The following is a 26,638-nucleotide window of genomic DNA, read 5'->3' on the forward strand; positions in this document are numbered from 1 at the left end:
TAGGCAGAGGATATCTCCTAAATTCTAATTCAGTTCTTAGCCTTACACTAATTTCTTTTTTGTAAGGCTAAAGTTTTGTAGAGCAGTATTTAAGGCCACTATGTCAACATTTTCACAAGGAAACAAAAGTATTAAGCTAGAATGTAGTATAGATTTACATTTAAGTTTTTCAGACTTTGGTCTTATTAAAGTTAGGTTAGCTTTTCCAGTTAGTTGAGACATTTTGAAATTTTTCTCTTGTTATTTAAAAACCCACATTGCAAGGTCAAATTCATAGCAAAAAAGCTAATTGAGCAGAGAGAAACTGACATTGCAAATGATGAGAAGAACTGGTTTGGCCAAATGTTATATAAATTTGTACCTCCATGTCCTTTTGCTAATAAATTGAGAATTTACACTGGTGCCACAAATCTGTCATGAATGAGTTAGCGTAATGAAGATGCTTTCATCTTAAGCTTCAGTGACTCTTGGCCACAATAACATCTTGACTTTCTGCTATGTTGGAACAAACCCAATTTTCCTAACTGCAAAACAAGAAAGAATTGCACTGTTTTGTGGAAATCACTGGAGAGACTCAGGTGAAATTCCTTTGAATTAGCAATATTATAATTATTTTCTTGTAAACCTGTCTTCATTTTTGAGCTTTGAAGACATTCACAAATGAACTCTTAACACTTAAATGCAATGCAAATATGTAATGGAAACAATGGCAAAATGACCAGATTTGGCTTGCTATTAAAAATTTTTAGTGAAATTTTCAATCTTTATGTGAAAATTTAATTTCTTATTGACATCAGTGTCTTAGTATAAAAGTTAATGATTATACACATATATTAAATATATTTTGTGGTCATTAATTATATTTTTTATTTTTCTATATGAATTTTAAATATAGAAATATAAGACATGAAAAAATCATAAAGGAATTCAATTATTTAATCATTGAAGTTTACAATGTTGTCTTTTCCATTTCAGTGATTTTAAAGGTTTCTTTCTGACCTGATTTCCTATTTCTGTTCATTATTTTATGTTTCCAATACTATAAAATTCCATTTTGTACTTACTAGCTTCTTTTGTGGTTAGAAATGCTCTTTGTTATTCTGTGGAAACAATTTAAACAGTATTTTACATATGAGGTTATTTATATATGAGGTTAATTACATATATGAACTATAGATGCACACTTATTTTGTCCATCATATTTTTGAAAAGATATTGCAACAGCCCTTAATTAGTTATACAATATGGAGAAATGCATTAGGTATTATTCTGTCATGTACTGTCAACTACATTTTATGGCTACTATTTTCACCTCATCATCTTAATAATCTTACGATGAGGATTTTGTTAGCTCCAGTGTACAGGTGATCCATTAAGAATCAAAGAACACATACATTTCCTCCAGGTAAGTTGCAAATTTCTGCTCTGAACAAATATTGATTTAAACTGGTTGTATGTGTTTTCTCTCTCTGAAAGAAAAGATACACAATTGTATGAAATGAGATTGATTGAAAACGAGAAAATACTTGCGATTTAAAAAGCAGTTAAATTTATGGTGCATTTTTAAAAATTTAAGGTCTGAAAACAATCTAAACAGTTGAATATAAATTGTTCATTGAGGCCAAATAGCTACTTCATTGTACATGTACTGCCAAAGCAAACACAACAACCACTTCACTGTGCATATATACACGAACATCTGCAACAAGTCAGTGTACACTGATTAGTTGTTACAGAAAGAAGAAAAGATATCTACATTATATACATTTAGTGGCTATGTGGTCAAAATGCGCAATTCCAAAGAGAAGCTATTAACACATACTAATGAGATATGAACGCTAAGGGCAGAAGAAAAAAATGCAATCTTTATCTAGCTCATCTACCTAGTTTGCCATTGTTTTGCCAAAAACCTCTAAAAGATGTCATCTGGATAAAATAAAAGGAACTGTGAGAACTTGTCTGCCTCAGTGGAAAAATGTTTGTAGGGTTGTCAAACATTATGCCTGTTCTTTTACTGGGAACACACACATCTTTGGATTGAGTGAGGAGAAGGCAAACAAACCAAGATGAGATCTTGGTACACAAATTAGATGCTGTAGGAACATTTACTTGAATATGTAAAAAAGGAATTGCTATGATCTGAAGGTATCTTTATTATATGATAAAGGTGACCTCAAGTTTCTTTTAAAAAAATCTTTCACCAGTTCTCATGAATATTGCTTTTTTAAATATTGTGAAGATGTGGCCTTAAATTTATGAACCTAGAATCCTCAATAGTCTTTCCGAAAGACCATTATCAATATTTTTGAAAAAAAAAGGAATTTCACAAATATGTTAGTGGATGTAAAAGACAGTCACTGGGGGGCATTATTAAAAACCAGTATATGAGGATTAATAGTTTTTAAAATTGTTTTCTTTCCCTCTTAAACTAATAGATTATCCATAGGTTAAGGATAAAATGGCTTATTCATTTCAGAAAATCATGAATTCATTAAATTACATACTTGTTTTTTTTTACTTTAAAGAGAAAAAATACAACATAAAAAGCAAAAGACATACAAACAAAAGCTACAAGAATAACAAAACTCTCAAACAATATCAATATATGCTTTCAAAAAAGATAGAAATTTAACAATAGTTGTAACATTAAATATTGTTATCATTAAAAGAGTTGCTTAGATTACCAGATATAGACATGCAAAATTGATGAATAAGGTATTTATATAATGCCCACTGTATTCCAGTACAATACACCAGAGGAGGGATTGTGTATTTGAACAAGATCTGTGATTTCATGGTCTAATTACGTTTCAAATTTATGAAAAAAAAAAACTGACCAAAACACTTCCTTAAACTATTATAAAATAAAATAAAATTATTCCATTGATGATGATAATCAATTAGACATTCAGACATTTTAACTGATTCCTATATGGGATTGATGCAACTACTCCAGTCATTTAGGGATAAAATAAAAATATTTGAATTGAAAGATCCCTTGAGAATAATTATGAACAATAAAAAAGGTTTTAGTAAAATTGTACCATGATGGAGAAACAGAAATAATGTTTAGCTTATTAGATAAAATTGGATATTGGAAACAAAGACAGAGTATATTATAGGAGGCATTTATAGATGAGGTTCGGCATCTAGGCTTTATTCTATGAGCCATAGGAAAACACCAGATTTCTAATTTGGGAAATGAAATTATTTGGTTTGTACATTTTAGCATGATGACTTTATTAAAAATTACCATCATGGCTGTGCAGACAATTAAATGTTTAAATTACTAGGTGAGGAACAAAATGCATCAGAAATGAACTCAGTTAGATGCAATACAGTTAGATTCAGTAGATGATGGCAATGTAAATAAAAGATAATGAATTTGAGATATAGATTTTAGGAAAAGTTGATGGACAAGAAATCAGGTAATTTTAGGGGAAGAGGATATTATTCATAGAGTTTATATTTTAGTATCATAAATCAGAAAAAAAAACTTTCCAATATGCAGCACTCCATACAGCAAGGAAAGGCTAAGAAAGGAAAATGCTAAGCATTTAACAAAGGAAAGAGGGAGAACTTAAGTGGTGTATTATTTTTGAAGCCAATGGTTATTAAAGGAGAATTTTGGAGTTTAAATAGTAATAAGTGGATCAAAACTGAGCTCAAAGAGTATATAGTATGGTGTAAATAAACGCTATAGCAAAACAGTGTTTCAAGGAGTAGGAGGAGAAACAGTGAAAAATAGTAACAGAAATTTTAAAAAAGGATGGAGGAATCAAATTGCTAAACAATTCAAAGGTTAAAGGTGAAAGCTATGAGTAAATTGTTATAATTTTATAATTGTTATATTTTTATAAAATGGCCCTCTCTATATACTTGATAATAGCACTGAATTTGATTCATTGATTTTATATGTTTAAAATTATAAACATAAAAAACAAATGTGTTTAATAGCTATAACAAGTATGTCCTGGCTTAGAATTTTGAGCAGGAAGAAATAAAAGCTTCATTAGAAGTTAATATAAAATCTTGCATGCATAATACTAAATTTATATTATTATGTGTTTAATTCTTATACAACAGCATAATTCTGTCATACAATTTCATACTATACCAGTCTACAAGGAAAGTCTGGAAGATGGAGGAGTGGTAAGCAGCAGAGAGTTGCCATCCAGAAACAGAGTTGTCATCGAGAAGCAAGAATAAAAGCAACATGAGGAAGACAAGAAGGAGGAAAGTGGGCCCCCTGGACCCAGGAAGAATCTGAAGCACACATTGAAGCCCACAGATACTGAAAGGAAAACTTCAGTGAAGAAGGTAGTACCTAGCAGCAGCTTTTCCCTGAGATGGAATTCACTGTGTGAAAGAGCCATTCAAACCAGAAGACATATGGTGAGTGCTGGCAACCCCAGAGGCCTCCATGGAGAGGTGCAGCAGTGGAAAGGAGCAGGCATTATGAAGCAGTGCACTAACTGGTGGTGAGTGCTTAGGGCTCGGTCATTCCACAAGAAAGAGCAGTTGACTGGGAGCCATCTTGGAGAGGGGCAGCAGGAGCTCAGAACTCAAAGTAGCTGCTGCATCCATCTCACAGCTCCCAATGGGGCTCAGGACCAGGAAAGGTATGCTGATGCCTGCAAGTGAGTTGAGTCTGGTCTTGTGCAGAATGGACAGCCTCACTATGATTATCCACCAACTCACCAAAGAGCCACTGCTGTCCTGCTGGGAGAGACAGGCACAGAACAGGACTCTGTCTCCACATGTTGCTTATCAGCAACAGCAGAGACAAACCAGGAGGTGCACCTTTGTTTCTCTCACTCTTGTTTGTTTTCTGTTGCTGTGTTGTGGTGGTGATTTTTTTGTTTTTATTGCATGGTTTTGTCTTTTTCTTCATCATGGTTTAATCTTGTCTTTCTATAAGTGTGAATGTGGTTTCTAGCCTCTTTGTGGTTGTTACTCTGTTTTGTTCTGTCCTCTTATATCTATTCCTTCTCTTTTTCCCTCTAGTCTTCTTTATCAGTTTCCCAAAGTTGGTATGCTCCCTTTCTGTCCTCCAGCCTTATTTCTAATCTTTTCCTTATCTTCTACCTCTCTTTGTTCCCGATAACCTCTTTTAAATTTTAACCACTGAAGATTAATGGACATTAAGGATTTATATGTTGTCTATAATTTTCTGGCATGTTTTAGATTTTGTTAGATAAACACAGATCCAGGTGGCAAATTAATGGCTATCTTAGTTTGTCACTTTTCAGGACTATGATTGTTGCTACTGTTATTGTTGATGGTACCACTTTAGCCAAAAGTGACATTGTTCTAAACAACTATTCCTCCTGGTATTTCAAGACTGAGGTTTACTAAAGGTCATAGAAAATACTGTGGAACAATGCCAAAGAGCTGGGGGCTGGGCCACACAGGCATCAATTTTTCATCTCCAACAAACTGAAGACCTAAAATCTTGCAACAGACTCAAAGCTCAAAAACTAGTAACACCTGGAGGGTACCTTGGAGAGGTAGTCATTTAATAAGAGTTCTAAATATTAGCAAAAATGCAACCTACCATAAGCAATTTAAAAGCATTACCCCAGGAATCAAATTTTTTTTAAAAAAAGGAAGGAAAAGAAAATAGCAGATGCTTAAACAAGATGCAAACCTAGATATCCAGTTGCCAAAGGCAAAGGCAGGGGACAGTGAGGTGGGACAAGTCAAAAGTCACTCAACTGACCTCTTAAGTGGTAACAACAAAGCAATTGGGTAAGGTTCTAGAAAAATTATAACAGAAATCATTTCTCAGGTAACTGCTCAATCAAAACCATGTTTATTGACTTTAGAGCAGATATAAACAAAACATTTGAGTATTTTAAGAAAATTACAGAAGCCAGAAATGCTCAGTATAAAAAAGAAATGGAATCCATAAAGTGGATTTCAGCAGATATCCAAAAGAACACAAATTCCACTGAAAGCATACACAGCAGATTAAGCCACTGTGAGGATAGGTTCTGAGATACAGAAGACATCCTTACATTTAGCAATCATGTAAAAAAAAGATTCCTTAAAATATAAAGGAATCATGAGAAGTAAATACAGAAGCTGCTAGATGAGGCAGAAAAAAATAATTTAAGATAGATTGGCATCAATGGAAAAGCAGAAGGTAGCAAGAATATCTATATTAAAAAAAACAACAACAACAACAACAAAAAACCACACACACACTTCACAGACGTCATAACAGAAAATTTCCCTGGTAAGGAAAAACAAATTGACATGCAGATAAGTGATGCATATAAGAACTCTAATTCACTACATCAAAAAAATTACAGCCAGGCATATCATAATCAAGATTCCAGAAATTCAAGACAAGAAGGAAATCTCAAAAACTGTTATGGTAAGTAAAGAAATCACTCCTGCTGCTGTGGGTTTTCCTGGAGGAGCTTGTTGAGTTTCTTTCCTGTTAGGAACTTGGCTGTTATCATCAGAGGAGCTCAGGATTTTGTTATGGAAAGTGGCTGTGGTGCACTTTGTGAAACTCTAATCCTTACATTTAAAATCATTTCCTGGCACCATAGGAGGGGAAGATGGTATGCTGCTCAGTCTTCACAATGGAACTTGTAGAAATCTAGAAGGTGATCTACAGTTACTCTGAAACTTGTATTCTAATAAGATAGAAAAGGCAGAAGAAATGGACAGATTCCTAGATACATATGAATTACCAAATCTGAGTAAGAAGATATAAATGTCACAAATAAAACAACATCAATCAATGGAATTGTAGATGTAAGTTAAAAACCCACCAACAATGGAAAGCCCAGACCCTGCCAGATTTACTGCTGGATTGTATAAGAAATTTAGAGAAGATCTAATAACACTACTTCTCAAACTTTTTAATGTAATTGAAAGGGATATAGTGCTCCAAAATTTATTCTTGGAAGCAAACATTACCATGATACCAAAACCGAGAAAGACTCAACTAAGAAAGAGATCTACAGGCCAATCTCCCTAATGAATATAAATGCAAAAAACCTCGATAAGGAACTTACAAATAGATTGCTCCCCAATTATCAAGAAGATTATACACTATGACCAAGTGGAATTAATCCTAGGGATGCAAGGATGGTTTACCAAACTCAATCAATAAATGCAATATGCCATATTAACAGAGCCAAAGGCAAAAATCATATGATCATCTCAATAGAGACACATAAAGATGTTGACAAAGGCCACTACCCATTCATGATAAAAGAAAAACCCTAAAGAAATTTGTAGATGATCTTCATTTCAAACTAATAAAAGCCATGTATAACAAACTAGCAATCAATGTAGTACTAAATGGATAAAACTGAAACTTTTCATTCTAAAATAGGAAATAAGACAGGTTGTCTACTGTCTCCACTCTTATTTGACATAGTCCTGGAAACTTAAGCCAGAAAATTTAGACAAGAGAAAGAAGTAAAAGGATTAACTATGGGAAAGGAAGACATAAAATTATCATTATTGCAGATGTCATGATATGCTACAAAAACAGTCCCCTAAACTCTACTAAAATAGTGCTAGATTTAATAAGCACATTTAGTCAACACTCAAAAATTGATAGCTTTCTTATACACAAATAACAGACTCACTGAGAGAGAAATTAGGGAAACATCTTTCAAAATAGCTTGCAAAATATTTAATACCTGGGAATCAATCTAATGAAGGATGCAATAGACCTCTTATTTGAAAAATTGCATTGCTCTGAAGAAAAGTAGATTGAAAAGAATATCAGAAAATAGAAAGATATCCCTTGTTCTTGTGTAGAAAGAACCGATAAAATGAAAATAGCCATATTTCCAAAATTGTTACACAGATTTAATGCAATCTTGATCAAAATTCCACCAGCATATTTCACTGAATTAGAGAAAACCTAACATGCATTTGCAACCAGGAGAGACCTAGAATAGCAAAGTCAATTGTGGGCAGCAAAGGCAAGGTGGGAGGTGTCACAATCCTTGACTTGAAGTTATATGCTATAAAGCTGCTGCGAAAAAAATAGTACGATACTGGCAAACAAACAAATAAAACAAACAAACAAAAACAGACCCAAAGATCAATAGAGAAGATTAAAAGATGAAGGGACTATTCCAGACATACTCAGCCACCTTACCTTTGAAAAAAAAAGTGCCAAATACATTCACTGGAAGAAAAATAGCCTGTTTAATAACTGATGCTGGAAAAACTGACTATGCACATACTGAATATTAAAACTGGACTTATATCTTTCACTATGCAATAAACTAAATTCAAAATGCATCAAAGATCTAAATATTAAAACAGAAACATTAAATCTTCTGTAAGATAGAATAGATAAAATGAAGACACTTATATAAGCAAAGACTTTGTAAGTAAAACCCAGTCATACAGAAACTATCACAAAGAATGAACAACTAGGAGTTTGTTTCATTAAAAAGCTTTTGTACAACAATTAAAATACTAACAAGGTGAAGTGACAACGCACAATATGACAAAAAGTATTTGGTAGCTATTCCTCAGAAAAAGAATTACTATTGATAACATGTAAAGAATTAAAAAAAATCAACATCCAGTGTTTAAAAATCTCATCTAAAACTGGACAGGTGAGATGAGCACACACTCTCAGGTGAATAAATAAAAACAGGAAATAAATATATGAAAAATGTTCAGCATTTTTCATTTGAGAGATGCAAATTAAAACTGAGATTCCATCTCACCCTGGAAATAATAGCTGTTATCAAAAAATCACCCAAAAATAAATGCTGAAAGGGCTGTGGGGAAAAAGGATCCCGCCTTGACTATTGGTGGGAGCATAGGTTGGTGAAATTACTGTGCAAATAAGTGTGGCGATTGGTCAACAAATTAAGATTGACAGTCCCTTTGATCCATGTATTCCTTTGCTGAGTATCTTCCCAGAAGAATGAAAAACATTTTACCACAGCAATATACATTGTATACTCATCTTTACAGAAGCACAATTTGTAGTAGCTAGGTCTTGGAAACAAACCAAATGCCAAGCCATGGAACTGATAGAAAGATGTATTTTTATACAACAGAATACCACTCAGTCACGAAGGAGGATAAAGTATAGATTTTGATAGAGAAATGGATGCAACTCAAGCCCTTGCTTGTAAGTGAAATAAACCAGACACACACACGCATGGTGACATCGAATTTTATTCCTAGTGGGGAAATTGAAAGAGCAAACAAGATCTAAAATATACAATAGATATTGTGAAATGGGAAAAACTTCAAAACAAACAAGAAACTGAAATGGTAAAAGGGAAAAGAAAGAAATGTGAAGCAAGAAAAAAAAAATATATATATACACACACAAGATCGTTAAGACAGTTACACTACTAATTTTTCATTGAAAGGAAAGGCTTGTGCTAATATTGTTTGGACAATTAAATAGCTACGTATTATACTGTAAGTAATTTGAAGATAACAACATGAAATGTATTGATCATTGTTACCTACATATTAACTTGTTTGAATTTTGTTCTATTTTTTTCCTTAAAATAAAAAAAATCATCTGTCTAAAGGAAGACCCATAACAGATAATCATATTTATTATTGCAACAGAGGCCAAAATGTAAGTAGAAAACTTTATTAGATTTCCAAACCCATTACACTGTCACAGCATAAAAGAACTGAAGATTATAGTTTGATAGGGAAAAGGGAAAAGACAAATGCACTATTATTTATAATTATTGTTCATATATTTGAATATTATGTGAATTTCAGCAAATAATAAATGCAGCAGTAGAAGTCTCAGTAATGTATGGGAAAATCTGATGTTTTCCAGAGTTGTGCATTGAAATCTTCTTTCAACAAAATATAACCACAGCAAGATTGTGAATTGAGCCATAAACCTACAGCATGTTAAACTTAAACAATATTTGTAATTGGTAAGGAATAGAAACTGAAACCTTTAATTCCATAGAGTGCTATACATAATTTATAACAACCTTTAGGCTGTTTCAATGCCTAAAATTAAATAGAAAATAAAATTATTCTCTGAATGTATTGAAGTTTATGTTACACAAATAGTTTGTGCTATTACTGCATGCAGTACTCATCCACTGTGACCTCATTACCAATTTCTCACTACATTCTCAGAATATTAATTTAGACTCTAAAGTACATTGCATCTGGAATGTACTTTAGTTAGCAAATATGAAACATACATTTTTAGCAAACATGACTATGTGCTACCATGATAGGTGACCAGGTGTCTTGGTTTCTTTTAGGTGGCTGTGTAGTAGGCTATTTTCAACCATTGTCATGCATTCTTATCAATAAGCAATATTGTTTGTCAGAGAACATGTGGTAGAGGTAGTAGTTGCTTTAGTAATGTTGATGGAGTCAATTCAATGGACAAAGCATTCCTACAATATACAGTATTAGATATATCTTTAGGCTCTGAGCAACTATGAGTGAGCAAAACATGCACTCTCAGCTCCACAGGTTTATAAAATTTTACAGATTCACTCATCTAACTTAAAACAATATCTGAATTAAAACAAAATCAGATAGAAAAAAGGCTGACTGAAATTTATGTTACTGGCTAATAACTTTATTTCCTGTCTCTGATTCTTAATATTATGACTCTGTTCCACGATGAAATACTGTATCTGTGTAAATCCCAGCCTTCCTCCCACAGATTCTAGATCTTTTAGCTTAATTCACTCAATGTGTTACAAATTTATTATGTCAGAGAATCTGTATTAAGAGACAATGATGAGCACATCCAAATATTTTACTGCCCTCATGCACTAAGTTTACAGTTATAATGTAAAGTGGACATTATTTTCACACACAAAAAAACCTCCCCCAACCTCCACATGTGCACACAGATGATGTGGCCCATTTTGTGCAGCAAGTATACATAGGACTTGAAGATAAGAGGGTCTAGAAGAAATGGATATGATGCCATAAATTCAGAGTAAAACTCAATTCACCCTACCCCACTCATCCCGGGTTTACTGCCATTGTTAAAGTTTCTCTGAGGTCTTATTCTGCAATACGCTGTGGTGTGCATACTGAATTATTCTATGTATACATTCAAGATACACAAAAACTAGGGACACTCTCAACCTCTTCAAATTTTCCTCTTCTTGCTAGTATTAAGTGAAACTATGATTTCTACCAGCTTTCCTAAGAAGGTTTGTCTATTTTGCTACATTTCACAATTGTCAGGTATGGTAAATGGGGCAAATCTGTACCCCACAATGCTTTTAGATTATTTATGTTCCATAAATGAAACGTGAAGCACAATATGAACCAAACAAACATACTCCATAGGTTCCTGTGGGGCACCTGTTATACCAGTGCCTTCTCACTTCTTTCTGATTCTCTGATGATTTTAGGTGCATTGTCTTTTTCTATATTCTTTGCATACATTTAAATATTTCTGGTAATATCTTGGAACCTACCTAAAACTTCAGGCTCACAGTTCCTATTGTTTCTAACTTTAATAATTGGCAGCTATTCACAATGATACAGAAAGTATGGATGCTTCCCTTTGTCATCCATCCTGTTATCTAATCCAGGGATTCAAATGATCTCGCTAACTCTGTCCTTCATCTTCTTCATTCAATAATCCAGCTCCTAAATGCCTGTCTATTCTGACCATTTATTTATTACTATTTCCATTTAATCCTTGCAATGTCATCACAACCATTATCCTGGTAAAAATGCTACTAAAAAAAACCTAAAAAGAGGAAGTCCTGTGTGGAGTAGACTCTTTAGTTAATTTACTGTATAATGGCATTTTTCAGTTGTTCAAATGCACTATCATGGTTTATGTCTGTGTCCCCCAGGCCTCGTGAGTTTGCATTGTGTATTTGTGATTGGTTCATTGTCTAGTGCTTGGATTGATGGTGTCAGTGCTCCACCCACATAGGAGTGGAGCCAGGATGTGATGTAACAGCAGGAAGAAGGTGTATCTTGCTGTTTTGCTGGTTTCTGCCTTGCTGTTTGCAGCTGCCATGAACTGTGGCCCCGCCATGCCAGCCTGCCTTGGAGCCAACTGAGTATGGACTGAAACCTCCAAAAACTGTAAGAAAGAAACCTTTCCTTTTCCTACTTTGGGCTTCAGATATTTTGTCTCAGTGATGAGTAAAAAAATAACTAAGCCAAACACTGATGTTTAACTGTCCAAGTGTGGCAAAGTTATTGAGCCATTATCATTAATTGTATTTTTGTAAAACATATATAAATAATAATAATTGTATCATTTGCAAAGACTGAACTTTGTAAAATTGGAAAACACAGCCCTGGAGAATTTGTTTAAATATTGTTTTGCTGCATATCAGTTGTACATCAGACTTTATAAAACATTTAGCCTTGCTATCAAATATTTTAACAGTAAAATTAGCAAAATAGTAATGATGTCTGTGTTAGAAAGTTTTGATATGTCAGACTGTTTACTGTTTAGGAGATAGAATAGGAAAAGCTTGGTGTTAATTGTCAACATGTAGCTGCTATTTTTCTGGCACTAAGTATAATAAACTCTTTTCCCAGGTGTTATTACTGCTGTAAAAATAGTGACAATAATTGCTTTTAAAGCTGAGTGATATTACACAGCACCAAAATTGTCACCAGTTATAGATATTTTGCCAATAATTTATTCTTGTGTCTCTCCAAGTGCAGACTTTGTCATTAAATTTGCTATATCAGTTTTGGCAAACAACATAATGAGACTGTTTTGTACTTCCAAGATAAATGATGTTTCTGTGGATTTGAGATTTCTTTCTTTAAAATCTCAAATCTATAATTTTGAGCTGTGTTTTCTGGAGAAAAAGCTCTATTAATATATCAAAATTACTATATTTTATTTAAAATGATTCAAATATTTTTGTTGGCTTCATGCTATGATTTGACAAAGTTTCACAAAAGAAAGTCACAATAACCTGGAGGCAAGTGTATATTCCCAATAAGAAAATCCAATTTACAAATATTTATCATTTTACCCAATCATGATTTCTTTTGTCAGGTCTTTGTGCAAAAGTATTGAGCTGCTCTAGAATATTTTTCATCATTAACCCATATGTAAGTCTTTGAGAAGTCAAAATAATTCCCTCAGGTCACAGAGCCAGAATGTGATAGAGAATGGATAGAAATGCTAGCCCCTAAACTCCAGATGGTTAGATTTTACTTCTACTGTTCTATATTGTAAAAGATTAAAAAGTTTCCACATATCTTATTATAACATTGCATCAACACTAAATGCAGCTGTTACAAGAGAAAACTATTAGATTCCCTTCAGTAGATGATAATGTATCAGCAACATGTTAGGGATGAATAATCTCACCCAGATATCAGAAAGCAATACATTAAAATGTTTTCCTTCCATTAAAGCATTTATTAAATATAGGTTAATTGAAAGTTATGGAAAATGACTTACAATTGTTTTTGAAGACTTGATATAAGCCTTTGCTCCTTGTCGCTTAGAGGATTCTAGAAAAGAAATAGAATTTAAAATAATGTGATCTTTTTTATTTTGTTAATCAGTTGAGTCAGTTAGATATCTTAGTTATATCCCTAATATATGACAAATACTGCTTTTTTGTGTTTTCCAAGAACCTCAAGAACTGTTCTATAGATTATAGGAACTACAAATCAATATTAATTTCATTTCTCAAAATTAAAGTCTCTCATAGCAGTTTATGTATAGGGAAATTCTCAAATTAAAACCACAATAGACATCTAAAACCTTTGTCCTACCTATCCATATAATTACTTTATCATGTATACATTTCAGTTAAGTGCTATAACATTATAAACTACATACTGCTCTTCCTTCTGGAATAATTTGTAAAACTAAATTATATGCTTTCATAAATTATTTGCTAAACTTCTTGTGTGAAAAATACATAGGAATTTGACAATCAGGAGATGAAAGTAAGCCACAAAGAAACTAAATATAAAATGAACTATAATTTACTGTATAGTCTATTGAAAATTTGCTTATGCCAATGTTTAGGGAAAATGAACTACTGTGTGTCCTGGTTATCTTTCTCTCATTGTTGAGACAAAATACCTGGTGCCCAAAGTGAAGCAAAGAAAGGTTTATTTAGCTTACAGTTTTTTGGAGGTTTCAGTCCATACTTGGCTGGCTCCAAGGCAGAGATTGTGGCTGAGGAGTAATCATTCACAGGAGCCACAAACCACACCACAAGAGCAAAAATGGCAAAAAGAGCAAGTAACAGGGAAGCAACACCTCCTTCCCTCCCTATATTGTATGCAGGTTACCCACCACTGGGTGAGTGTAGCACTCGCACTGCCAATCACAGTGCTAGGGAAAACTAATCAATCACAAATGCTATATTCAGCCACCTGCATGACTGCGTGAGGCTTGGGGGACCACACAGACACAAACCATAACACTGTGATTCAAATTAATTTTCCACAAACATGAGTGAAGGCTGTTAATACAGCAAGTAATGGATTTATAAGTTAACCAGGTATTTTGCCCTAACCAACAGTACATTAAACAGATTTGTGTGTAAAAAATTGTAAAATCTTAATATTCATTGACAGTCAATTGGATGCAATATGAATATCAAAAAGTGCAACATAACCACAGCAGACAATTGAATTTTAGAATATGAATAGCCTGAAATGAGAATCTACAAGAAAAACATTGATTTCTTAGGATATTTTGAGAAAAATTCATGTGTACAGTGATATCTCTTTGTGACTTTGAAATTTAAATTGAAGTATGGTTATCATAAAGTTGGCATATTTTTGAAAAGATGAAAGAAAGCCATGTATGGACATGGAATTTCAAAAGGGTGTGGAATGTTTAGATAAGCACTGGAAATTATTTGGCTGAAAACACTATGTAAAGGGTAGTAGTAGGAAGTAAGTATGTATAAGTGGATATTTTGAGTGAGTATTAAATGTAATACTAAAAATAATTCCTTTTATAGTAGATACATTGGAATGGTCTGGATTATAAAATAGTCTGAATAGATTTTGTTGAAAATAATCCTGTAAAAAGTAGCCAGAACTAGGTTTCAAACTAGGTCTCCATAGCTTTAAAACCCATGCATTCACATAGCTGTTTGCTAATTTGTTTGATTTAGTCATTCCACAATGCGCATGTGTTTCAAAATATACTGGAGACCATTATTTAAATGACATAGATCTGATAAATACTTTTTGATCTCTTTTGTATGAGAAATTCAATATATAAATAAAAAATTACAGAGCAAGGAAAGAAAGATAATAGAAAACAGAAAGATAGACCTTCCGCAAAAAGAAAGGGGACCAAGAGATGGAAAGGGGATTGAGAGGGGAAAAGGGAGTAAGAGAGAAACACTGAGCTATGGTATATACGTGTACCAACCACTTTTGATGAACGTAGTCATTATGTACTACAAATTTGACCAATAAAATATAATTATTTTTTAAAATAGTATATAAGTGATAGACCAGAATGATACAGTGTAGTTGCAGAGTAATTGGTTCTAACTTAGGGTTTTTGAAGCATGATGAAACTGACAAAAAGGTCACATTGGAAATGGGAAAACAAGTGAGGCTTTGACAATTTCGGATGTATAAATTGATGATAGAATGCTGAGATGTTTGAACAAACATTGAGGTATAGTTCCTAGTGTATATTATTTCCTCAAAATTTACTAAACCTTCTCCTAGAATTCCTTGTAGGTGATAGAGTGAGTATAACGATATTTTTTACCATCTACCTTGTCATTGTTGGCTAATTTTTTTTCTCTGTTGCATTGGGTAAGGATTTTTTCAAACATCCTACCTTGAAAAAAGCCATTAAAAATACAATGAATTCTTTTTCTATGCTACTTTTTTTTAGAATATAAGGATTGCCAGACAGAAATTGTTAAAAATATTTTGCACAATTTTTATTGAAGCAATATTTCCATATTTATTATCTTCAGAATCAATTTCCCTCTAAATTGAAGTTATTACACAGGAAGAAAAATACGACTTTCTTTTAAGGATAACCTATGAAAAGCATTTGGACAAATAGAAAGTGAAAAGATATCAGCATGATTACTTTAGCAAAATAATAAAAATATTCCACTGCATATAGATATAAAAGGATGTCTTAAACACCACTACCCAATTGTGTTGATGCTTACTGTTACAATGTTTCTATATGCTTTTTCATGCTTGCAGGCAGCAAAAATAGACTGTCTACTAAGAATATACATGTGCATGTGAAAATATTAAGAGAATTTAAACTTGTACTTTTGAAGTAAATTTTTCTCCAAGAATTGAGAACTAAATATGCAAATTAATTGCTAGAGTGTTTAAAACAGAAAACCATTAATGTTATTCACTTTAACACTTGATTGATACAAAAATATTTTTTATGGGTTTTAGTCTTGAAGTTGTACTATATGTAAATAAATGCATATACTCTAAAATACACTTTAGTTTTTTCAGCCCTTTTCAGATTTTATATTCTATAGTCTTAGAATTAACATAAGGTCATATTTAATCATGTATATAAACCACCAAATTACTTGATTTCTATTAATAATTTATAAGACAACTATTAAATGCTATGTTTGCTTTTAAGATTTTTAGTCAAATTATAAGCTGATCTGCAATGAAATCACTCATTTAAGGGCACCTATAACTTTTGGAACACAGATGTTAAGAGTCATAAATTAATATCCTCTTGAATGCTTAAAAGGATAAAGTCAGTTTCCTTATGTAGTGCTAAAATTAATGTGTTTTTTCCTGAGATGTGATCTGAAATGGAGACAGGGATGTCTAGCTGATGAGCAAAAATGAGAATATTTGTCTCTATCTAGATGGCATCAATGTATATACAGAAAGGCTCTGAGTAAAAAATAGAAGTCAATCCACAATTTATAAAAGTAGTGCTATTAGTCGGTGCTAAAAACTGAAAGTATCTGCATGTGAAAATATTCTAGCTGTATTGTAACAATAATGGGGACTTCCAAAGTTATTCACTGAATAGGGCAAGGATGGAGTAGATAACTGGAAAAGCAAGAATTTCAGCACTTTAAACAGAAGAAATATTCATACTTACCCTAACATAACAATGTTACTTTGGTTGTAGTATTTATTTTTGCTCTGTTTCTCTGTTTCTTTGTTTCTCTCTCTCCTTCCCAGCTCTTCTTTATAAATAAAATACACTACTTAGATTAATTGCTACTACTTGAACAATTCCTAAATCTTCGTGGAATAATGCGATAAATTTTTCCTCAGTTTGCTAATTACAGTGGCAGTGTTTTTGCTCCTGTGGATCTCTTCCTGGTAATGACCCAGCAACACTGAAGTCCTCCCATGTGTGACTGGCAAGGTTACTAAAGAAATAGTTTAGTAAAAATAATGTTTCTGGAGACTTTTTGTTCTCAGCCTGTCACGTGTTCTTCCTGTACTGCACAGAACTCTTTCTGTGCTCTCACTGCATGCAGGAGTGCAGGGAAATGTTTTTTCCTGTGTCCACATGAAACATCTAATGGCCTGAATAATTGGTTCCAGTTCCAGGTTGTAGATTCTAAGAGGCACAGTATCAGACAGTGGCAAATACCAAATAAAGTAGGCAAATTCTAATAAAGAAATACAATTTAAATGAATCAATTAAAAATTTTAAGGCATTTTTTGTATTATATGTTAAAAAACTTAACAATTTTACTTAAAACTATTATTCTCAAATTATTTTGTTTTTCTCTTTTGTTTCACAGTAGTTTTAAATCGTAACGCCAAGAGTAGTAAAATCCCGATAAGAGCATGTTTTAAAAGTGATTCATTTCATTAAGTGGCATTACTTAAGCATGAATCATGTTTCACAACCATACATTAATATTAGACAGTCATTATTTACATCAAATTTGTTTATTTTTGTTTTTAAAATTATATTTGAATAATTTATGTTTACTAAATATCATTTATTGTTTTTATATTTCAAGATCGATTCAAGATATTGAAATATACCCACTACATAATTTTATGTGCCCTTGATTATCATCAGATTTAAAACATGAAATTCAGGGGGCTGGTTATTTAGCTCAGCGGCATAAGCGCCTGCCTTGCAAGCAGGCAGTCATGAGTTCGATCCCCGGTACCGATAAAAAGGAAAAAGACAAAACAAACAAACAAACAAACAAAAACTGACAACAACAGAAAAAACCACATGAAATTCAAATATTCAAAATGTCATTAGATCAAAATATAATATTGCAGCTTATTGAAGTGTCAATAAAAATCAAACATGCTTTAATGATTATATGAGTGCTTGTGTTCAATTAATTTTCCCACCATAAAATCTCTAACTTTAATAAATGTAGTCAAAGCTAAAATGTATATATTTTAGAGTTGCAAAATCAGAAAAACAAATAAAGCAAACAACATAATTGTGAAGTTTTATACAATGTGATATTTTATTATACATACTATCAACAATTTTAAAATCCTGGATATTTTTATTGTTTTTAGTCAAGAACACTAACACAAATTTTTAAGAATTTAGGATACTTTGCCGATTTTTCCGAGACATCTGGCATGCTTATTTAGGTAGTTTGTATCACTTTTTATTATCTCTACTACTTAGATTTGAAACTATAATATTACCACTACAGAAACAGTTTGTGTTCGGAAATTATGTTGGCTCAGTTATGAGCACATCTATAAGCAAGTTTTGTTGCTATTATCAAAGATTTTTTTCCCTCAACCAACTTAGACATGACTGATAAAACTTAAAAAGGTATTCTCCATGGTTCACAGATATGGATTCCTGTATAATAAAACCTGATTTAGCTACTGTACCGTATATATTAACCTGTCAGGTGATTCTCATAAGAACTCCAACAAATAATTAAAATTCAAACAATTACATAAAAGAGTAAACTTTGAGATTTCTACCAAACTAAGTTATCACCATCAGTTTGCCACTTGTCTTTTAAAACCTCTATGTGATTTATGTAAAATAAGATCAAGGTAATAATACTATAATTAGAAACTTGCAAAACTTTGTTTAATCATATTTTTTACAAAATCTTTTGTAAAACACACAAATTTTATCCATTTATTCTGAAAATCCCTTAGCCACTTAAAACATTTATGATAGACGTAGCGCCTGGCTGGCAAGCATGAAGGGATGGGTTCAATCCTCAGCACCAAATAAATAAATAAAAATAAATGTAAACAAACAAAATATTCATAAAAGTTAGTCTTGTATTTTTCCTTAATTCTCTCAAGATCATTTTCTTCTGTGTTATGGTTTAGATTTAAAATGACCTGCCAAATTCTCCTGTCCAGAAATGAGACCTAGAAAGCAGATTTATGACATGACTTGGAAGGGAGGATTTGACACCTTCTCTGCTTCTCTTCATGGCTCTCATAGGACGTGCAACTTTGTTACTATATATTTTTCTCTTTTTTATGCATATACTGTAAGTCAAAAAAAGAGTGATTTTTTTTAGCAAAGTGACACAATTCTAAATACATTTCCATTTTAATTTTGGTAATTATGAGTAGTCTAGTTAAATAAAATTTGAAATATGTACTGAAAGTCAATGTTTGATTTCAATCATGCACATTAATAAAATTCAAAATGCATTTTTACTCGTGAGCTGAAATAGGTGGCTTTAAATTAAAAACGATGCAACATTGTTTAATTTAGACTAAAATCTACTTTTATAAAATAAATCCACTGAGAAAAGTTTCCAGGTTATAGATTTAAAATAAAACCCCTTCAGGAATGAAGTGATTTTTATTATTATTGAGTTGGACCCTAATCCCCACAAGGCAAACCTTTTTTCTTTCATAATACAAGATGTTAATTGGCAGTTGGCACAATTTGCATAGGACCTATGCATTAGATAATATTAAATAATTGGTTGTTTCTTGATAATTATAGTGAAGTTATATGAAATAATATTTTTATTATTTTTGGAAGAATATATATTCTTTGGAAGAATAAATATTTGCAAATAAACAGGCACATCATTGTAACTTGAAAATATTTCATGAGAATGAAAAAATATTTAATAGCTACATTTTAATTACAATTAGTACATGTTTGCAGTACATTATAATTACATTCACTGTGGGGAATTGGTAAGTGCACATAAAACATTTTTTTGCCCTTTTTCTCCATTCCTTTTTTATTTTTTCCAGCATCAAATTCACTTAAGAATCTTACAAGAACTTATGAATTTAATTATCATGTAAACAAATTGAAAATCAGACTAACAGGCCAAAGGATATTTAAAATACGTAAAGCAATTTTAACAAGTATGAATATAGATACGTTATCTGCATTGAATCATAATCTTTTCTCCTATTATTTGTTTTATTTTGTTACAAATATATATTTTATAGAATATATGTTACATATAATATATATCCCATTTTTCTTATTATTGATCTTTTATCTATCTGTCTGTCTATCTATCTATCTATCTATGAAACTATGTGCTATTTAAGCTTATGAGTCTGGGTTGCCTTATTTACTGTATGGTGTTTCCACCTTGAGCTAAATGACTCTTTAGTTCTTCTTTGTGGCAGAATAGTAATCCATTATATATAAACAAATCACATTTGCTTTATCCATTTGTCTGTTGGTGACATATAGCCTACTTTGAAGTTCCAATAACAATGTTAATTTTTCTTACTATTCAAAACCTCTCCAACAATTGTTATCAGTTGATTTCTTGATAATACTCAACTTTCTGAAATGAGATAGAATTTCAACATTGTTATAATATGTATTTCTTAAATAGACAGAAAAGTTGGAAGATACTTTCATGTATTTTTTTGGCCATTTGTACTTCTTTATCTGAGGAATTTCTGTTCATTTCAGATACTCATTTTTTTAATTGGGTCTCTAAATCTGAGACGCCTATTTTTTTAAAGTTCTTTGTATATTCTACATATTAGTCTTTTATCAGAGGAGAAGCTGAAAAAGTATTTTTACTATTCTCTAGGTTATCTCCTTACTTTTGGTGATTTCCTTTTCTGTGCAGAAGCTTTTTCATTTGAAGTGATGAATTTGTTGATTCTAATATTATTTCTTGTTCAGTGTTTTGTTCAGAAAGACTTTGCCACACTAATATTTCTACATATTGTATCTTCCAGAAGATTGTTTCTAATATTTATATCTTTGATCCATTTTGATTTTAGTTTAGTACAGTGTGTGAGATAAAGATCTAGGTTCAATCTTTGGCATGTGGATAGCCAGTTTTCTCAGCAACATTTGCCCAAGTGACTATTCGATTTAGCAAAATATTTGTCTCCTGTGTCAAGGTGAAAATAGTTGAGTGTTCTTGGAACTGTTTCTGTATCTTTCATCCTGTTCCATTGATCCATGAACCTATATTTTTGCCAATATCATGCTGTTTTTAATACTGTAGCTTTGTAGTATAACTTCAGTTTCAGAATTGTGGTGTTACTTGCCTTGTTCCTGTTATCCAAAATTACTTTCATCCTGTCATCCAAAATTTCTCTTCAGGTTCCAATTGAATTTTAAGATTGCTTTCTTCAGTTATGTAAGGAATATTATTTTTATTGTGATTGCATGAAATCTATATAACAGTTTTGGGACTATGATCATTTTGACTATTTTGTTTTGTTATCGAGGAACAGAAAATACCTTTCATTTTCTGAGATCCTCCTCAATCTCTTTTTTCTGCATGATTATTTTCATTGTACAGGTTTCTTGCTTCCTTGGTTAGATTAATTCTTAAGTATTTCACTTTTGTTGATACTATTATGAAGGGAATTATTTCACTAATAATTCCCCCACTAATTTTCCTTACAGTGAGTCTGTTACTGGTGTACAGGCACATTACTGATTTTTGAGTGTTTTATTCGTATCATGTTATGCTACCAAACTTAGGTAACAGTGGTAGGAGTCTTTTTGTGATCTTTTTGGAGTCTTCTATGCAGAGGATTATGTCATCAGCAATAGTGATAATTTAATTTCATCGTCTATCTATATTGCTTTTATTTCTTTTTCTTGTTTTATTGCTCCAGCTAATATTTTTAGAATCATATTGAACATAGTAAGTGATAGCAGATATTCTTTTCGGGTTCCTTTTTTTTAAGAGGGAGTGATTTCAGCTTCTTTTCATTTAGTATGATGTTGACCATACTAAAATTTGTCAATGATGTCAATTTGGTTTGTCAATGATGTCTTTGAGGCTGACATTGAGATAAAGATCTTCTATTCCTATTTTCTTTAGGGTTTTGTTTTCCACTCACAAACGTTGGATTTTAGCAAGTGCTTTTCTGTATCTATAGAGATAATTATGTGAATTTGGTCCTTGCTTCTGTTTGTATGATTTATTACAATTATTGTTCAGCCTATGCTGAACCATCTCCGAGTCCTTACAGTGAATCCTACTTGGTTCTAATGCATGATTTTTTATGATGGCTTGTTGCATTCTCTTTGCCAGTGTCTTATTGTGGGTTTTCGCCACCACTTTTGTTAGAGATTGACCTGATGTTCTGTTTTTGATTGAGTCCTTTTCTGGTTTTTGAATTAGTGTAACGCTTGCTTCCATCAATGACTTTTTAGTACAGCTTCCCTTTTGATTTCCTTAGAGTATGAGAAATACTTGTGTCAGATTTTTTCTAAAATCTTCTGGAATATGGGAGTGAATCTATCAGGACCTGTGCTGTTCTACTTCATAATTTTTGTATTACCTCTTGAATTTCACTTCCTGATAATGGCTTGGACAGTATTATTGTATCTTCTTGGTTAAGCTTTGGTAGTTTATAGGTATCTAGAAACTGACCCATTTCCCCTAACATTTCCATTTTATTAGAGTGCAGTTTCTCAATGTAGTTACAAATGATCCTCTGGATTTCAGCAAAATCCATTGTGATTTCATCTTTTTCATTTCTGATTGCATGGATTTCAGTAATTCTTTCCTTATTTTGCCAAGATTGACTAAATAATTGTCTATTTTGTTTAGTGTCTAAAAAACCCAACTATGTTTCATTTATTCTTTGTATTTCTAGTCTCAATTTTATTAATACAATGACCTGATTTTTGTAATTTTCTTTCTTATATTAGCTTCGAATTTGGATTATTCTTGCTTTTCTAGGAGCTTGAAGTGAGTCATTAGGTTATTTATTTGAACTTTCTGGGTTTTTTGATGCTGTAATTCACTATTATGAACATCCCTCTTAAGACTGCTTTCATGGGTCATATTGGTTCTGGCATACTGGCACTGGCTTTACTGTTTGTGTGGAAACTGTCTGTGTGAATTTACCTGTGACCCATTAATTATTCAGGAGAGTTTTAAACCTAGAAGAGAAACTGTGCAAACATATAACTATAAAATTTCTAAATTGAAAAACTTTGGAGAAATAGTCATTTTAGTATTTTTATAAATTTTTGAAAACAGAAAATACTTTATAATAAAAGGTTGAAAATTAGTTGCATATATGAAGTACATTTATGGGATATTAGAATATGGCACAATACTATCTGGAAAAAATATGGTTTGCTTTTATTAAATACTTCAACTTATTTTCTGCATAGGAAACCCATATTCTACTTTTCTATCTTTTCCATCCACCACAACAATGTTTTTCCTATTGGTTTCATTTTCATATTCATATATCACTTTTGGTAGATAATCATTCTCATATTTTTCCAATAGCTATGTTAATGTCTTAGGTCAAAATCAATGTTAGTGACCTCCTTCCATGTCTGTTAAATTTACATGTGTATGCATGTCCAGGTATATCTGAGCATGTGGGTATTGAAACAATTGTCATTAACCATCTCCCAGTGGTTAGCATAGTATAGTTGATATATGGATTGTATGATGTCGATCTAAATTTTGAATTTTATTTTAGCAATGTTAAATATATTTTCTTTAATCTATTAAAGAGTGAAGTGTTTTACTGTTAAATTTTGTTTTGGTAATGGTTTTGTTCACTATAACTACTGAATTACTTAAAATATATCATTCTGTAACCAAAGAGTTATTATATATCATTTCCACTGTTAAAATTATGCTTATTATCTAGTGTTAGTAAATTGATTTATTAGATCTCATTCTTTATACAAATACATAATTATAAAATTTGATTTCAATATTTTAAGTAAAAAGCAATAAGTACAGTTATTTTGATGCAAAATTTAGATGATAACATTTATAACTGTATTAGTAAATAAATATGGATTTTAAGAATTAATTTTTACAGAAGTTACAGTAACAATGTAAAATTGTTACAATGTAAAAGGGTTTATAAAGTGATACTGCAATTAATTTTTAAAAGAAAAAAAGGGCTAAGAAAAAATATTTTGCATCTTTATTTCACCAGAGGAAGCAATACAGCTGTTAAAATTTATGTTAAATTTATGTTAAAAATTCTAAAGCAATAAAATGGAAAATATTAAGAGATATTTTCAAAGGTTATATATTGAATGCATAAGACATTTTTATAGAACAAAAACAAATCCATTGACTATACATTAAATGACAAGACATATAAATAGATATTTCTTAAAAGAAGACAAATGGCCAGCAAGTCTATGAAAAATGCATAAAACTACAAACCAAAAGGCAAATGCAAATGAAAAGCACAATGAGGCATCAACCATCAAGTAAGTAAGCCTAATATCAAATTATAACAACAACAACTGGAGAAGATATCAAAGTATCAGGATTCCTCATAAAATTAAAAATACAATAACCACAAAACCAATTAATAACATCCTTGCCTATATAGTCAGAGGGAATAAAATCAGTATATTAAGGAGTTCTCTGCACCTCTATCTTCACTATAGCATTATTCACAATAGTTAAAAATTTAAAACAGTCAAAGCCTTGATCAACTGCTGAGGATCATTATTTTAAGTTAAATAAGGTTGATATTAGATAACAAGTATCACATGATTTCACTTACATTAAAAATATAATTTAAATATTATCTCTTACGATTTAGCCCACAATGGTGGTTATCAGAGGATTAGGATAGTAGGTGAGTGTTGTGAATAGGGGGATTTGTGATCAAGATTTTTATGCTGAGTTAAGTTACATTAAGTACAAGTAGCTCCGGGTGCTGTTGTACAATAGGCTGGTATTAGATAACAATACTATACAGTTAAAAGCTAAAAAAGATAGCTGAAAGGTTTTACCACACATGAATGGTAAATATTTGAGAAAATATATGTATTTAGTCTGATCTAAGTGGTTACAATATGCACAGTATTGAAATATAACATGGTATATGCAAAATGTCTAGGCTTTTATGTATCACATAATAAAATACATTGATTGCTTGAAATCAAGTCTTTTGAAAAGTTTTGAACAAAATAAGCCTGTGACTTGAGCAGCTTCGTTCTTGTAACAAAAGTGCTCATTTTTAGAAGAACAATGGTTAAAATAAACATTTCCTATACTGATCGAAATTATGAGTAATAAACTAAAAGGATATTTGACAAATAAAAATCTTCCAATTTTCTACAAAACAGTTTACTATTGAACTGTCTTTTCTAGAAAAATTGATTTGATTGCTTTAAAACTTAAAAAGTTGCACAATTCTCAAATTAAATACGTGAACCCATCCCCTGGGATGAATGTAATCATGTGTTAGAAATGTGTACTAATAAAACTTAAAATTGAATAATTTTAAAATGAAACAATAAAGATTATCATGAGAGATACTATTCAATTAATATCATGATTTTTCTTAAGTATTTCTATTTATCCAGAAATTAAGTGAATTCACAGCATGAAATAAAAATTCACGATCTGATTTTCTGTATATTTCTTCTGTCAAAGAGAAACTTCAGTTATGTAAAAGCAAAATTAGTTTCTGTGCTAACACATGATCATTTCTATATTAGGCTGAAAATTAGGCTTTAGTTGAATTTCAAAAAGATTAATTGTGACAAGTTATCATGGTATGTCCCTGTGAATGGGTTGAAACTATCTAGCTGATCAGTAAAGCACACTTCTGAGTGTGTCTGTGGATGACTGACACATAGGGCAGCAATCTGAGGGAAGAAACCCCAACCTTGTTCACAGCACAAACTAATGGACTTATATTCCAGAAGGACTAAACAAAGAAAAGAAAGAAGTATCTCAGATTTGGAAAAATCTCCTGTTTTTCACCATAACTTGTGGGAGTTGATCTCCAGTTACACTGTATACAAATGTGAGTTTGAGAAAAAGGCCTATTTGGAACTGAGACGATATGAATGTTTATACTGAAAATAAAACAATGCTAATAGAAATCAATCATAATTTTAATAAGAGATTAATGTGCACATTTTGGCATAGATTGCTGTGCATATTTTAATTGTAATTGTTAATAAAATTATTTAGTTGTAATTTGGAAAACATTGCATTTGATATTAATATAGGGGCTTTTATTATATGCATTCAGATTATTCAATTATTTTATCGTGGGTATTCAAACTAAGTTATTAACATGTTTTAAACAAATAGACTGAAAATTCAGCTGTTGGCTAGGGTAAATCCACGCACCATCCGGTGTCCCGGGGAAACTTTCAGAACATCTCTTCCAGAGCTCAAGGACCTGCCCAGAGCTCAGCCACACTAGGCTGCACTTGGCAGTTTCAAGCCTGCCCGCACATACCCAGTGACCTTCTACCAAACCAGAAAACTCAACAGACTGCTGGGGT

This window comes from Cavia porcellus, unplaced genomic scaffold, assembly GCF_034190915.1.
Source record: "Cavia porcellus strain 051 isolate PalLab524CR breed Dunkin Hartley unplaced genomic scaffold, mCavPor4.1 scaffold_5, whole genome shotgun sequence".
Lineage (NCBI taxonomy): Eukaryota > Metazoa > Chordata > Mammalia > Rodentia > Caviidae > Cavia > Cavia porcellus.